Below are 15,600 nucleotides of genomic sequence, written 5' to 3' on the forward strand. Positions count from 1 at the left end.
CACACAGACACATTACTTTGTGTGTCTGTGTGTGTATCATATTTTCTTTATCAATTCATCTGTTGAAGGGAACTTATTTGTTCCATAGCTTAGCCATTGGGAATTGAGCTGCTATAAACATTGATATAGCTGTGTTACCATAGTATGCTGTTTTTAAGTCCTTTGGGCATTAGCATGTTACCATAGTATGCTGTTTTAAAGTCCTTTGGGCATTAAAGGAATAGAATAACTGGGTCAGATGGTAATTCCAAGTTTTCTAAGCAATCTACATACTGATTTCCAGAGCTGTTGCACCAATTTGCAGTTCCACCAACAACGTATGAGTAAAACATTTCCACCACATCCTCACCAATATTTATTGTTACTTGTATTCTTGATAATTGCCATTCTGACTAGAGTGAGATAAAATCTCAGTGTAGTTTTGATTTATATTTTTATAGAGATGTTAAACATTTTCTTCAGATATTTGTTGATATCTATATAGTTCATTTGCCCATTGATTAATTGGGGATTTTTTTTGTGTTTTTTGGATCCTTTTTGTATTCTGGAAATTTATGCTGTATCTGCTATTCAGGTAGCAAAGATTTTCTCTCATTTTCTGGGATCTTTCTTCATACTCTTCATTATTTTCTTTGTTATGAAGAAACTTTCTAAGTTTGATACCATCCTGTTTATTTATTCTTGATTTTCTTTCTTGCACTTTAGTGATCTTGATTTTCTTTCTTAGACTTTAAGAATCTTGTTGAGAAAGTCAATATGATGGAGAGTTGGGCCTATGTTTTCTTCTAATAGATGCAGGGTTTCTGGTTTAAGCTCTAAGTCTGTGATCCACATGGAGTTGAGTTTTGTGCAGGGTGAGAGTTAGGGGATAATTTAATTCTTCTACATGTGGATTTCCAGTTTTCCCAGCACCATTTATTGAAGAAAGCTATCTTTTCTCCAGTGCATATTTATGACACTTTTGTCTAGTATAAGATAACTGTATTCATGTAGGTTTGTCTCTGTTCATCTTTTCTCTTCCATTTGTCTTCATGTCTGCTTTGGTTTACAATACCATGCTGCTTCTGCTAATATAGCTTTGTGGTATAACTTAAGGTCTGGTATTATGATGCCTCCTGTTCCACTTTTCTAAGGATTCCTGTGGCTATTCTGGGACTCTTATTTTTTCCAAATGAATTGCATGATTGGTTTCTCTATTTGTATGAAGAATGTTATTGGAATTTTAATAGAAATTGCGTTAAGTCTATAAAGCACTTTTAGTAGTGTGAACATTTTGACAATATTAATTTTGCCTACCCCAAAACATGGGAGATCTTCTAAGTCTTCTTCAATTTCTTTCTTGATATTCTGTCATTCTTATTATACAGGTTTTTACCTCTTTTTTTCAATTGATTTCCAAGTATTTTACTTTATTGATGCTATTGTGAATAAGATAGTTTTCCTGATTTCTCTTTTAGCTGATTCATCATTGGTGTATAGGAACGCAGTTGATTTATGAGTGTTAATCTTATATGCTGCTACCTTGTTGAATTTACATATGAGTTCTAGAAGTTTTCTGGTGGAGTTTTTTGGGTCTTCAAAATATAGAATCATGCTGTCAGCTAATAGTGATAGTTTGAATTCTTCTTTGTCTATTTGTATCTCCATAGTTTCCTTTTTTTTACTTAATTGCTCTGGATAGTTTCAAGGACTATGTTGACTAGAAGTGGTGAAATATAGCATCTCTGTATTGTACCAGTTTTTAGAGGGAATGCTTTCAACTTTTCTTCATTTAGAATGATATTGGCCTTGGGTTTAATGTATAGCTTTTACAATATTGAGGCATGTTCTTACTATCCCAAGTTTTTCTAGTTTTTTTTTTTTTTTTTTTTTAACACGAATGGGTGTTGTATTTTGTCAAATAGTTTTTCTGCGTCTATTGAGATAATCATGTGATTTTTTTCTTTAAATCTATTAATGTTGTGAATTTACATTTTTTGATTTCTATATGTTGAGCCAATCTTTTATTCCTGGAATGAAACCCCACTGAATCATGGGGTACTATCTTTTTAAATGTGTTTTTGTATGTAGTTTGCCAAGATTTTATTAAGGCTTTTTCATCTATGTTCATCAGCAATATTGCTCTTAAGTTTTCTTTCCTTGATGTGTTTTTGCCTGGTTTTGGTATCAGAATGGTACTAGTTTCATTTAATGAGTTTGGAAGAATTTCCTCCTTTCTTATTTTATGTAATAATTTGTGAAGGATTAGTAGTAGTTCTTCTTTGAAAGTATGGTAAAACATAGCTGAGAATCCATCCTGTCCTAGTCTTTTCTTTGTTGGTATGTTTTAGATGGCATATTCAACTTCATTGCTTAATGTTAGGGTCTGTAAACAAGTCAAGATGGCGCCTGGCATTTTGCCAGAGGGAGTGGTTTGTGAAGTAACGCCAGCGAGCCATTAAGTGTGGAGATTCCTTATTGGTTAACTGCTGTATCTAGTTTAAGTTAATTAAGATAAGCTGTGTATTCAGTTATGTATAAATACCCCTCCTGTCCTACAATAAACAGCTCCCACTCCTGCTGTATCAATCTACACAAGTTCCTCGTCACCCCCCGGTTATTTTGCTGCAGCCGGACTGCGGCAGCTTAAAATCAATCCTTTTAAATTTTCTGTGTTCTTGGTTCAATTTGGTTTGTTCATATGTCTCTAAGAATTTGTTGATGACTTCAAGCTTTTCTATTTTATCGGAGTATAAGTTTTCAAAATAGTTTCTTGTTATCCATTGTATTTCAGTAGTATCTGTGGTGATGTTACCTTTTTCATCATGAATTTCAGAAATTTGAGTTTTTTCCCCTTTTTCTCTTGGTTATCACGCCTAATAATTATCAATTTTATTAATTTTTTTCAAAGAATCACCTTTTTGGTTTTTCATTTTTTAAAATATTTTTATGTTTTTTTGGCTCAATTTCAAATTGCAGCTCTAATATTTTTCCCCAGCACTAATTCACATGGAAGTTTTGTTTCTGGGTTTCTGATATAACAATTTTATTTTTTGCTGTGACCATTTTCATCCACTCAACAAGTATTCCATGAAGATATGCTATAATGCAAGACTTATATATAAGGTAGTAGATTTGATCTAGGCAGCAACCCTTAACTCCTCCATAATACAGAAATTAATCAATGAAAGAATACTGAAGAGAAAGTTGGGTGACAGATAAATAACTCTAAAATTCAATATTGACAGCTTGAGACCTGAAGGAAATTGGAAATTGTTTAGCAGAACAGAAAATAATAAAATAATTCCTTGACCATAAAGAAGAAGAAAATTATGGCATTGCTGATAAATGTATGGAACTGGAGAACATCATGTTAAGTGAAATAAGCCAGACTCAGTAACCAAGGGCCAAATATATTCTCTCATATATGAAAGTTAGAGCAAACTAAAGGAAAAAATGGGTTGTGGTATCCCATGAAAATAGAAGGGTAATCATTGGAAAACAATGAAACAAACATGGAAAAAGGGAGAAACTGTGTATGAAATGGACCAAATTATACTAAGTACATATATTATTTTATCACAGTGAATTGTGCATTGATGTGTTTCTATAAAGGATCAGTTAATATATATATATATATATATATATATATATATATATATATATATATATATATGGAATCTTAGTAAAACAGAGAAACTTGAACTGGAGATGAGGGTGGAGGAGGGGTGGAAAACAGAAAATACTGGGGACTGAAATGGAGCAAATGATTTTCCATCCATGTATGTTTATATCAAAATGAACCCCATTTTTATGTCATTATAATGCACTAATAAAAACATTTAAAAATATGCAAAAAGTTGGTTGACCATTAATCGTTTTCAAAATTCAATATAGAGAATGGTATCCATTTTATTATATATACAAATTTCTATACAGATAAACAGGATTTCTATAATTTTACCAGAATGTTAACACATGATCACTAATAATTACTAAAGGAGTAATTATTATAGATCAATAATTGTGCTAAGTGATAAATAACCTATCTGATTTTGATTCCTGCCTATAATATCTGAGGTAGACAATGTTATCCAGAATTTCCCAAGTCATGTGTTGGTCGCTTCACTATATTTTCTGTGATAGTTGTACACTTAATTGATGCTAGTATTTAAGTCAAAATAAAATAGAAGTTAAAAATGGAAAATCCCAGGCATATAATTTGCATGCAGTTAATACTAATTTTTATTTATTATTATTTTGGTATAATAATGTAATTCAATAACAAATTTAATTATGCTCATTAATACTTCAATCATTATAAAGGCAAACTATATATCTTTGTTCTTCTTTTAATTGACTGAAAAAATATATAAAATCAACTGTGCAGTTAAAAATAGGTATTGAGTGAGACCTATCACTGGGCAAAAAAGTGTGCTTATCTTTATTAAGTTGAAATAGCATTCTTATTTCAGAGTTTGTTTATCTCCTCTTTTGATTATTTTTACTTTTCCACTAATATCATATGTATCAGCAGGGAAATGTTTAAAGCAGACAAATGTAACTCTATTTTCTAAAGTATTATGAAGATTACAGGTAGATAGCAAAAATTTAAAAAAAAAAAAATGTTAGAGGTCCTGGAGTTTCATCATGATGAACTGTGCCATTTCAAGATTTTGTTCTGAGTTTCTATTTTAAAAATTTCTTATTAATATGTCCAGAGGAAATAAATAACAAGATGCTCTTTTTCATGCTTCATAATATATACTACATTATTCTGAGTTGATGAATGCCAATTTCATCAAAGGCTTTCTGTGAAATAAACAATATAGTGCATCCCAAATGTCTTAGTGCATTTTTAAGCTTTACTATTTTCAGAAATTTGGAAACACAAGCCATTAAAATATAATTTGAAATTTTAATTCATTAAATATCTCTGAGAATCATTTACTCTTGTGAATTATACATAATAGAGTTTTAATTTTTAATTTTGGGTATGGGCATGCAGAGCAGTTTCTAGGTGCGATTTTCTCAGGCTAGTGAATGGAAAAGGAGAGTCTTTGACATGGACCCTTTAGTTGCCTGATCTGTCTCCATCAGACTTTCAAATGGGACCACATCAAAACTGTTGTTATCTTTAAAAATAATTTGAAAGATCAGATTAAAATGCAATCTTTTAAGTCACCAATGAATAGTTGTTATTTTATAGTGTGAAATTGATTATAACTTGTATATAAGATTGTGAGTATACTGACTGTTAATAAAAAAAAACACAAATACCTTAAAAGTGATGGAAAATTAACCTGTTGAGCAGTGATGTTTTTAAATCGGAGGCATTTGATTTTAAAGTTATTAAAGCTGAAACCTACTTTTAGACACTTTCTATATGCTATAATGCATAGAATTAGAAATATGCAACTACTAATATGGGGTTCAGAGAAAGATGGGAGCCAAAGAAATTAAGACGAAAAGTAAGAAGCAGAAGAGGAGGTATAAAGTGAACTGAAAGAGAACTACCTTTTATTGAATGGTCACTTACCAGCACTATTTGAAGGACAAAACATGTATTAATCATAGAACACTCACAATAGGCCTACAAAGGAGGTTCTACCACCCTACTCATCTGATTCTTAAGTAAACTGTGCTAAACTAGATAAACTACATGACATGTTTTCATGGAGGCTACCTGATGTATTGCTAGACATCAGCTCTATAGAACTGAGCAAGCATGGAAAAATTGCCTCCTTTTATTTTAAATGCCTATAATTTTGTAGTAAATGAAACTAAGGCTCTTTTTAAGTCGTAGGGAAAATCATGCCAAATTTTTGTTGTTAATGTCATTATAGATCTAAGAAAGATAATATCAATCTTTTAGAGATATTTGGTAATATATCTTAAATTGACAATAGAATAGCTGTACAAATGTAGTAATAATATATGGATATTAAAGGCTTAATATCTTGAATCATAAATTTGGTCAAATTTTCCAACTGAAAAACAATTAAAGTTATTTGGGAACCTAAGTGTCATAAAACGTATTGATTATTCAGAATATTTTAGGATTGATTTAATGCTAAAGTACGGTACCTATGAATTATTCTTGCTTCACTTAATGTATTTGACTATAATTTACAAAATATTCATTACAGATTTACTCCTTTAAAACTTACCTTCAAATCAATATTCATGAGTTTTCAGTAATTTGTTTTTGAGGCATTTGTGTGGACTTTTTTATATGATGTTTATTACATTCACTAATAAAACAAAATGATGGGCATGATACATCTAATTTAGAATAAATAAATGTTGCTTTTCTGGTGATGGTATTTAAAACCAGAAAGATTTAATATCACTGATAGTTGAATATAAAAGAGTCTACCAGGAATCAAAGAAAAATTCTGACGCTTAATTTGTTGTAAACATAATTACTTTTGTTCAAACAAATGATTTAAAAAAGCAGAGGAATTGATGTTTTGCCAAATGCTGCTTTTCCCTAAGATGAAAAATTTTTTTTACAAAAGAAAGTTAAATATTCTATGCTGCTCAGCATTAGCTGTGATAATATCAGTTACCCATATGGGGTAAACCAAAACTATGTTTGATTTCTTTGTTGCTGTTGTTTCCAATTTGAATAAAAAACATTCACTCATATAACATAGAAAAACATATGTCACACTGGAAAAGTCAAGGGTGTGACTTTTGGGTACCAAATTCTTGGGTGAAAACGAATGATATTCAATGAACTAGATGTTTCATCTGCATGACCCCAAGATATCAGTCTAATTGGTTGACTAATCTCCTTGTTTTAATTTCCTGTGTATAAGTAAAGCTTTTGAAAAAAAATTACTGGGCACAAAAATGAAGGCAGTTCTATACCCTCTGGCATAACTATATTAAAAAAGAAAACAGTGGTGTATTCCTATAGCCACTCAAGCTTCCCAGTAGGTTTTGATAAACTTTGCATAAGTTTTTCCAAGAAAGAGACCTAGTGCTGAGCAATGATACTGCTCAAATTATATTGCTATACTTTGTGCATATACAAATACATAACAACAAATTTCACCATTATGTATAACTGTAATGAACCAATAAAAATATGGAAAAAAATTTTTAAAAAGATCTAGTGCATTTATTCCCGGTTCTTCTGTTGTATGTTAACCACAGACACAAGGTAACCCTACAGATTTAAAATTTTAAAATGACCTTAGAAGTTGGGGGAAAATTACATTTAATTAATGAGCCTATTCACTTGTGTGAAGCTACTAGAGAACGATTTATATTGTTTTAAATAATATCAGAATTCTGTGATTTGTGGATCTTCCTTGAGAAGATGAGTACAATGTGGGATATTATTAAAAAGACTAGATTCAAACAACCTGGGCTGTAATCACCTGGGCTGTAATCACTGTTCCAGCAGTTGTTAAAAGTAAAGTTTTGGTAATTATTATTTTCTTTCTGAGCTTAGTTTGCTCATTTTTTTTAGAAAGAGAATGATAATAGAAATATCTAACATATAGAATTGTTAGGAAGCTTAAATATAATATCATCACTAAAGATTCTAGTGCAATACCTACTAAGTAGAAAGGATTTCATAAATATCTATGACTTTTGTTACATTACCCTATCTGAAACATAATATATTTCAATGTAGTCTCTTGAGCACTAATGTCTGCATTTATATTCTGCTTTATAATATATTGTGGTAAGACATTTTTACATTTTATGTATGCAATTTGGATGATTCTGAAATACAATGCAATTCCAATGTCTTTTTACTCATTTTTGATGCTTCAATTTATACAATTATTACGCCTCTCAATTTGCAAAACATGTAGTTACCTATTAGGAAGATCACAAATGAGAAAACAAGAATCATTTAAAACTTAACTACCCATTAGTAAACTTTGATATCATTTTGATATCATTCTATTTTGTCCTCTTTTTTTGCATATGATAACATGTATTTTGAATCTTCAAACGAACTTAAATGTTATATAATCACATGTTGAAAGACTGGATTACTATGAATATTTGAATTTATCCCTAATTATGCATAAACTTAATGTATAATTTAAGCTTCATACATGAATACCTGTATTTTATTTTCTTTAGGATAAAATTCTAGAAAAATAATTATTAGGTCAAGAGATTGAGCAATTTAAAGAACTTTGGTCTATATTGATAACAGACTATGAAGTTTATTTTTATTCTTATTAACATGGGGAATTTTCTCAAACTCCTAAATCATTCCCTGTCTCTCAGATAAAGGGATTCTTTACCACCTTTCATGGCTACCTGCTATGTAGTGTAATATGTCATGATCTCCATTATTAAAATGAGTGGGGAATGACCATATCTGTGTGTTTGGTGTTACCATGACTTTGATACTTACCCATGAAGTGTTTAGATTTTGTATAATTCCTATTTTTTCATGTACAGTGCTTATTTTGGTAGGAGATGTATGTTTTCTATCTCATGGACTTCAAAATTGTCCAGATAAACTTGCTTTAGCCAATGAAACATCAGTGTCAAAAACTGAGCAAAAGCCTCAAGAGTCATTTTCTTTCCTCTGTCAGTCCTTCCCTCTAGAGCAAGAACATTTCCCAGGCAAAGTCTTCTAGTTTATCCTGCAATCGAAAATGAAACAGAGAAGTGTAGAAGAGCAGAAAAAGTAGTTCACATGTAGCAGGATTTTTTTTTTTTTTTTAATGACATAGACTTAAAAAAGCTACACAGAAACATCAAAGCACATAACTCATTTTGAAATATCCTTAAAAGGGCTGGGGCTGTAGCTCAGTGGCAAAACACTTGCCTAGCATGTGTGAGGCAATGGGTTCAATCCTCAGTACCACATTAAAAAAAAAAATTAACAAATAAAATGAAGGCATTCTGTCCCTCTACAACTACAAAAAAAATTTTAAAAAAGAAATATCCTTAAAATATTTAACATAGACACTTCATTTGTTTGGCTTGTTTTTAGCCATTTATACTCTCAATCCTTAGCTTATTTATTCCTAATTTATAAAGTTTGTTTATTTATTTATTTATTTATTTATTTATTTATTTTTGGTACCGGAGATTGAAATCAGGAGAATTTTACCACTGAGCTATAGCTGCCTTTTTATTTTTTGAGACATGATTTCACTAAGTTGTGAGTTTACATGTGTGCCACCATGATGGCCCAACTTATCTTTTCTAACCAACTCTGAGGCTCTGATTTTAAATTTCAATATAGTTTGTGCAGTTTCATTTTCATTTATATATTCTGATGTTTATGCACAAATGTACTTTTTCTTTTTTGTATTATTAGCATTTCTTATGTGTCAATACAATTCTTAAATCATCTTTCCTCCATTCTCTTTCTTATCCTAGTGATTTGGGAAGATATATATATAACTTACTTGATTCAACTAGAAGCTTCCTTAATGAATTACAAAAATATATATAAATAAACATCTTTAATTCTTTTGATAGCAACCTCAAAATATAAACATTATCTACTGATTTTCTCTAACAAATTTGAAAATATGAATGTGCTTTGAATTTAAAAGATATTCTGAATTCCAGATATTTGAAGCAAAAGTTTGCAAAAGTAAACTCCTAACCCAGTCTCATCATATTAGTATACTTAGGTGATAAATATAATTATTTTGACAAAAATTCTCTATATATTCTATAATAAATTAGGGTGAATCTCATATTAAATTATTTCAAAACTCATTATAGATCCTATTGTGCTCTTACTCACCTGCCCCTGATGTCTTTATTTTTTCTTACCTAGCACTTTTGATTCAGAAAATCTGTGTGATTGGTTTATTTTCTCTGTCTCTGTATACCTATCTCTATCTTTCTTTGCTCTTCTACACAAATAATTAATGTTTGTTATGTAACTCTTGGATCTCAAAACTTTTTATCCAAATGAAGTAAAGTCAGTATCATTTTTGTACCTTTTCTGGATTACTTGATTAAAATATTATTGCCAGTGTGTCTAAATTTGTATTTCATTTGATGATATGTGGTGTGGAATTTGCATGTCATTGTTTAACTTGTTTTACTTCAGCAGACTTTCTCTTGTAATATTCTTGATTACTGCTTCTGTTCTTTTTGTTCTTGTCAAGTATAATAATTATTCTCATGCCAATTGATCTGTTTTCTGTCCCCTTCGTCTATGATTTTTAATTTTTTTTATTAAAGACTATTTGTAGAGCAGCTATGTCATCATAGATGAGAGGAATGAACAGCTATTTTTCAAATACCGTTTGTCATATGTCTTCTTTCTCTAAGAACTAAGCATGCAAGATTCTTTCCTAACTTTTCATTGTTTAGTAGCTCATTTATTTTTAGTAATATGTTTCTGATTTTTTATAAAATTTTTTCCATCTCTTACATCCTGGGATATCCTTTCAGCTCTGCATGTATCAATTCTGATGTAACAAGCCCTAACAGAGCTGATGACTCTTTTTGTGATCTTCATAACTTACATTTTATTTTTCTAACCCATGGGCTTCCCTAGCTCTCATTTTGAATGTTTTATCAAATCTTTACCTCTTATTTTATATTCCAACCTTTCATTTCTTCAGAAAAGAAAATTTAAGAACTTATATAATTTTTTCCTTTGTTTTTATATAACTAATTTCTCAAACTGAAATGTTACAGTTGAAAGTTGGAGCTTCAGGAATCAGACTCTATTTCAAATCCTGACTATTCCATTCATCGCATGATGCTGGGTTTCTTAACTACTTTGAGTCTTCTTACTCACATATAAAATAAATAGAGGGCTAATTAAACTAGATATCGCCTCTCAAAAATGAGTAGTCAAGATACTCTGATAATAGGTGTTTCATGCTAGCTCTGCTGAGGCTGGTGGCAACACTGATGGTAATAATGCTCTACAGAGCCTCCTCTGTGCTTTCTTCTTTGTCCTGTGTCTTAATGTCTACCACAAGCCTTAAGTTGTTCCTGGATTGTTTGCTGATTTTTTTTCCTATTCTTTCTTTCTTTCTTTGGAACTGGTGATTGAACGCAGCCCTTTTTATTTTTTATTTTGAGACAGGGTGTCACGAAGTAACTTAGGGCCTCACTAAGTAGCTGGATCAGCTTTGAACTTGGGATCGCCCTGCTTCCCCCGCCAAGTCACTGGAATGTGCCATTATGACCAGCTTGTTTATTCATTCTTAAATGGAGAGAATATAACCACTCTTAAAATTTTTCTCAGTCTGCAGTGACCTCTAACCTCTCTTTCTAAGAAAGTGATGCATAATAAAAAGCAAGTTGAACAAAACACAGTTCCATCAAACTGCAGCAAAATCTAACTGTTGAGGCTAGGGACAGCTTGTGGGATAGATGGGAAATTTGTTGCTTGCGACAATGGTTCTACAGCACATTGAGAAAAAAATAATTATTGGGCTGATAACTTAGTTTCACAGTTACTAATTAAAAAAAAAAAAAAAGAGCATCAAACGTGCCTATGGAAAGCCATAGAGATTGGGAAGACTCCTTAGATTCTTTTGGTTGATTTGATGTTTCCTTGAGTAGGTGGAACACAAACTTATTTAACTTAATTATCAAATATCTTGTTTGTAGGATAAATCCCTCTCTTAAAATGTTCTTCCCTTTATGTAAATGTTTTAACTTTAAATTTCCATAGTGTTTTTGCCTCCCGTACTATTTTTATATGTCTTGTCTATTTTTTTCGTCCCCCTTACATTTAATGTGTTTTTATTTTAATCTCTGACTAATTCTGAGGACTTAAAATATTAGATGCTTTATATATTCCTGGGGCAGCTTTAACCAGAATTCAAATTTTATATAGGTTATTCTTTATGGTTCATCTTTGGCGCAATGTCAAAATCAATCAAGAGCACTACTCTGTCTCCCGAACACACATTAACCATGGAGGTCAGAGCAGGGGTGAGAATATACTTCACTCCTCCAAAAAGTAAGCTTGACTACTCTTTGTGAAGTTTATTTCTGCTCAGAGTGACATATGTTATACTGTATTCAAATATCTGAAAAAATCATTCTAGAAACTAATCACTGCAGAACATTAATAAAACCAAGGGGATATGTTTCTTGTGTGTTCAATCTAGGAAATAGTTTTTAATTTATAATGTTTGATATATTTATACCCCTCTCCCCCCAAAAAAAATCTCTTTGGTAAGGTACCATATTCTCTGTTCCATAAACTGCTACAAAAGAGAGTATGATGATCTACCAAAAAAAAAAAAAAAAAAGATTCTTAGCAGATTGGGCAGATCAATGGTCACCAAAATTCTTTCTGGGGAAATTTAGAGTTCTCTTGAAGGGGATGGGGCCATATTTTCTTCTTTCTATTAAACCATAGATGTTACAGTTTCCATCTTTATTTATTTTTTTTTTGGGGGGGGGCATCTATATACAATCCCATTTGGAAGAAAAACAGTTTTGCTGATAAAATAAAGTTTAACTTAATGGACTACATGACTTTTAAATGCCTTTTAATTTCAATAATACTGACATTATTTTAGGAGTCTATAATTCAATGTGCAATGGGAAAACACAAAGTTAAGAAAACAATGAAAAAAGATTGACTTTCCATTCTTTTTCATTAATAAATCTTCTTTCATAATGTAATATAATAAAAATTTATTATAATAAAGTTTTGATGCAATAGGACATATGCACTTTACCCTCGATAAAGGAGGCTAAGCTAAAATATACTTGTGAGAAAGAAGATCAGGAAGATATATAATAATTATAATAATATAATATTAGTATGATATTATATTATGCTTATTGTTTAAATATATTTAGATCCATTTTAATTCAATTATTAAATAGTGTGCTTATTTTCAAAGAAATCATCACCATATTTGCAATAAATAAATTTTCCTTATAATCTGGAAATACTTATAATTGATGGCATTATAGATTATGTAATAGCAGGATCAGTTTCAGCAAGGTCAGTTCCCTCCTTACAAAGTTTGAAGTAATAAAAACTAGCCTTTTATCCCCAAATACTTAAGGATTAGTAATTTCCATATGAAAAGCCATGATTTCAATATGAGTAAAATTCCCAGTTCCATAAGATGGAAACATCCAATTACTTAAGTATATTTGTCATGAGGAAAAAATAAAACAAGAATTTGACTTAGTATTTATTGAGTGCAGATTTTATAAAGGAAGTTCATATGCTGGTTTCCATTTTTCTCTTTTCTACTGGTAACTTGAAACATTCCCAGTGGCGTTTTAGCTTCTGTATGTGACAGAATTCATTCCACTCTATGACTTCAGATGATGATGAGAATCCTGTAGAGGATGTGTTCTTGCATGATGTTCTTGCTCTTGATGGATTAAGGAAGTAGCCATGTGTTCATAGAAATAAAATTCTATTTTTCAACTTATTATATGATTATATTATTGCTGTAGCAATGGAAGACTATGCCCAAAGTAGGAATCTAAATATTCATTACAATTCTTGAAAATTCTCATTTGAAATTTCCCCTCTTTTATAGAAGTTTAAAGTGGGTTATCTTTCTTTGAAGAACAACAACTTTTAGTAAATATAGTGATGTGCTACTATGAATATTAAAAACAATTCTGGCACTTCAAATTTATTGTTTCTACTTTTTTTTTTCTTTTTTCTTTTAAGCCATTGGAAATTTGGGGTTTAGCTAATTTGAATAATAAACATAAGAACAAAATTAATATCTGTTTGATGAACATTTCATTTTTCATAAGTTGTTTTAGAGCATCATCCTCAAATGTAGTAAAATGTGCAAATCTGGATTTTAATACTGATTTTCTTTGCCCTCTGGAAACAGACTTTGATTAAAAAAACAAAACTCTATTTTTTGAAGAAAATGACCAAATATGGTATTGAAGTAGTACTTTTATATTTCATGACTATCGTTGTCAGTATTTTCATCACAGTGACAAAAAAAAAAAAAACCCTGACAAGAACAATTAAAGCACAAAAAGTATATTTGGCTCATGGTTTCAGAGGTCTAGGGCCATAGATTACGGACTCCATTGCTCTGAGCCCACGCTGAGGCAAAACATCATAGTGGATGAATGTGGCAGAGAAAACCACCTTAGAACATGGCAACAGGAAGCAGAGAGAGAATTTTGCTACCAGGGACAAAAAATAACTCATTGGCACATCCCAGTAACCTACCCCTCCAGCGACACCCTACCCAGGTACAGTTATGACTTAGTAAATACACATGGGTGTACTAAGCCATTGATAAGCTCATATCTATAATAAAAACCAGTAATTTCATCTCTGAACACTTTTACACTGTGTCACACATGAACTTTTAGGGGATGCCACATACCCAAATTATAACATTGACCAAACTAAATGACGGACTACCTAGCTGATCCTATCACAAATGTGTTACTACTATAACTGATTGTATAATTAAGTGCACGCATCTAATTTGTTTTATTATTAATTTATTATTGCATATTAGATAATTCTGTATTAATACAATATCTATAGAACATGTATTTATGAATACCTGCCATATGCAAAGGAGTAGATCATTCAACCCTCCTCAAAAATGTAGCCTAGTGAGAGTCTACAATCTTGTAAGCACTCAAATTGCTCTTATGAGTCTAACAAGTACTCCAAGAATGGGTATGGAAGAATTCTTATGAATAATTAAACAAATAAATAAGTATATCTAAAATTAGTTCAAAAGCATTTTTATGAAACAGATGGGACTAAAACTTTGCTTTAAAGAATGAAAAGATTTGGAAAAAGGAAGAGAAATGGTGAGGGAATAGTTGGGGAAGAAAATCACACTAGGTAGAATGTATAACATGAAAAACCATGTAAAAGTTCCTCTAAGTAAGATGTAAATTGCTGAGGTTAATTCCAGAAATTTTCCCATATCATCCACAAAACCATGCTACATTAGACCACATTAAAAGGGGCTTAAATATTATATTTATTGCACACAGTCCATGTGGAAATGTTCAGCCCTAAATATGGTCCTCAAAACTCAATGCATCACTCAAAATTTGACATATATATATGTATACAAGTATGTGTATATATATATATATATATATATATATATATACACACAAGAATATATATGTATGTATATATATATATATATATATATATATATATATATATATATGTGTGTGTGTGTGTATATATACACACACACAAGAATATATGTATGTATGTATATATATATATATATATATATATATATATGTGTATATATACACACACAAGAATATATATATATATATATATCTCCATTTTAATTGCATGTTTATATTGTATTTACAAAATAAAATAGTACATTTATTTAAAGCATAGATTTCATAAAAGCAAAGATATCTATCACTAACAATAAAAAAGTAATGTTTTCTGTGATATAGTTATAAGGCATACCTATATGGGCTTTCACAGGGGAAAAATGTGTATGAGCATAAGGACTGACTTAGTGATATAATACTCTTGATTACTATTGCAAGGGGGACAAGGGCATTAAGTGATGATATCTGATTCTAGTGAACTTCTATTTTATTTTGAAAACGGCAATTAAAATATTTCAAGAACAAACATTGCTATTTGTGTGGATTATGTAGTCAGTTACTCTTGAGATTCGTGTGCTTTAT

The sequence above is a fragment of the Marmota flaviventris genome, chromosome 6 (assembly GCF_047511675.1).
Source record: "Marmota flaviventris isolate mMarFla1 chromosome 6, mMarFla1.hap1, whole genome shotgun sequence".
Classification (NCBI taxonomy): domain Eukaryota; kingdom Metazoa; phylum Chordata; class Mammalia; order Rodentia; family Sciuridae; genus Marmota; species Marmota flaviventris.